At 50.3% G+C, this 2,551-nt stretch overlaps 1 non-coding gene across 1 annotated transcript; it reads left to right on the top strand.

The window, feature by feature from the left end:
• Nucleotides 1-1,412: 1,412 nt before the first annotated feature.
• trnat-ugu lies at nt 1,413-1,485 on the top strand. Its single transcript has one exon. It is a non-coding gene; the product is annotated as a tRNA-Thr (tRNA).
• Nucleotides 1,486-2,551: the final 1,066 nt, after the last annotated feature.

Below are 2,551 nucleotides of genomic sequence, written 5' to 3'. Positions count from 1 at the left end.
CTGACAACATCCTTGTAAATCTTTTCTGAACCCTTTCAAGTTTCACAACATCTTTCCGATAGGAAGGAGACCAGAATTGCACGCAATATTCCAACAGTGGACTAACCAATGTCCTGTACAGCCGCAACATGACCTCCCAACTCCTGTACTCAATACTCTGACCAATAAAGGAAAGCATACTAAACACCTTCTTCACTAAAAGGATGGATAGATCAGCCAAGTTCTTGAGTGGCAGAACATGTTCGATAGGCCAAATGGCCTCCTCCTGCTTCTATTACTATTACTATAAAGGCTGTTGTAATTGTGTTCCTGATAAAGTTGGGACTGGCTTATGTTTATATTGATTTGACCCCTTCAGTACTCTGTAAGACACCTGGCATAACCCTCTGGTCAGCGTTAGGGACATACGAGACAACAGCGCTCCCCACTTCTGTCAAGACACAGAGAGAGACACAGCCACAACCGAACTGGGAAACCGCTCAGAGTGCACGCCCGTTCACCAGTCGTCTGCTTCGGATGGTCAGAAGGCCCGAAAGCCTGATTCAGATCGATGGTGGTGCCACACGGGGAACCTCGGTCGCTGGGACTATCTACATTTTTGCGAGCGCAGTGCAGTCTGGAGCCTGAATCACGCTGGAAGAGGGTCCAACGTTCCCTCCAACTCGAGTCTGACCAGAAATATCCTCCACTCCTACTGAAAAAAATGAATGGTTTTATTCTCACACATATTTTGCAGTAAAATACAGTGGAAATCTCCCACTGTCGCCATTTTGAATAATTCTAAAAAATTATTCAAAATTATTCATATACCCAGAGGGTGGTGCGTGTATGGAATGTGCTGCCAGAGGAAGCGGTGGAGGCTGGTACAATTGCAACATTTAAGAGGCATTTGGATGGGTATATGAATAGGAAGGGTGGAGGGATATGGGCCGGGTGCTGGCAGGTGGGACTAGATTGGGTTGGGATATCTGGTCGGCATGGACGGGTTGGACCGAAGGTAGCTTAAGGAGAGGCCACAGCCCCTTGGCCAACACCTCACCTCCACCAATGCTGTTCCTCAGGCACCATCTTTCTCCCTTGGCCCAGCTCACTGATACTGGGCCTCGCACGAGGCAAGCCTGGCCACAACCTCAACACCGCTGCCACCTCCTGCTCCAGGCTCACTGGGCATCTCACCAAATTGAAAGGTTACCCAGAGACCAATGAAGGTAGTGAGAGAGTTACTCAGGTGCCCTGGGTGGGTGGGAAGTGCCACATTATGGAATGAGCCACTCCCAGTGTTGCTATTGGCAAGTAGCCATTGGAGAATGTGACACAGGTATGTCAGGGTGAGTCACCATATCAACATTTCAACTGGTCCCCACCCACATGCACACAACAGGTACTGGAGAAACAGGCACAGCTGTGAGTCAGGCTCCATAGCTCAGGGGTTAGAGCACTGGTCTTGTAAACCAGGGGTCGTGAGTTCAAATCTCACTGGGGCCTTTCCTTTTTGATATTTGGTCAATTTGCAATATCTAATGTTCTGTTTTGAAAAAACTCTCACAGGATATCATGCACAACTCATCGATCACCAGTTCTAATGAGAAACCGTAATGACCTCCTCGGGAGACAGACACGGGATACAACCGATAGGGTACCCTTCGTTGTCCAGTACTTCCCGGGAGGGGAGAAACTGCGCCATGTTCTTTGGAGCCTGCAACACATTAGCGCTGAGGATGAGCACCTCACCAAGGCCTGCCCCACACCTCCACTTCTTGCCTTTAAACAACCACCAAACCTCAAACAGATCATTGTTCGTAGCAAGCTGCCCGGCCTTCGACCACAACACCGTACAACCCTGTCATGGCAATCACTGCAAGACGTGTCAGAGTGTTGACATGGATACCACCATTACACGTGGGGACACCTCCCACCGTGTACATGGCAGGTACTCATGTGACTCAGCCAACGTTGTCTATCTCATTCGCTGCAGGCAGGGATGCCCTGAGGTATGGTACATTGGGGAAACCGAGCAAAGGCTACGACAACAGATGAATGGGCACCGCACAACAATCTTTGAGGAGAAAGTGAAGTCTGCAGAAGGGCTTGTGCCCGAAACGTCGATTCTCCTGTTCCCTGGATGCTGCCTGACCTGCTGCGCTTTTCCAGCAACACATTTTCAGCACCGCACAACAATCAACAGACAGGAGGGTCCCCTCGTAGTCGGAGAGAACACGGCCTCAGACCATCCTCCAAAACGGACTTCAGCACAGCAACAACACAGAGTGGCCGAGCACAGGCTGATAGCCCATGGGAATGGCCTCAACCGGGACCTTGGGTTCATGGCACACTCCAGGTGACCACACTGCACTACACAGTCTCTCTCACACAGATACAAGCCCACATACACACACACACTCTTACACACGATCACACTCACACTCACATGCTCACCCTCTCACAGATACTCCATCATACTCGCGCACACACTCTATCAACCACACACAGTCACAATCTCTCCCACACACACACTCTCTCTCTCACACACACACACACACACAGCGAGGGA

The sequence above is a fragment of the Chiloscyllium plagiosum genome, chromosome 47 (assembly GCF_004010195.1).
Source record: "Chiloscyllium plagiosum isolate BGI_BamShark_2017 chromosome 47, ASM401019v2, whole genome shotgun sequence".
NCBI classification, from domain to species: Eukaryota; Metazoa; Chordata; class Chondrichthyes; order Orectolobiformes; family Hemiscylliidae; genus Chiloscyllium; species Chiloscyllium plagiosum.
The sequence above is the reverse complement of the archived record's forward strand: the minus strand, read 5'-3'. Positions and strand labels throughout refer to the sequence as shown.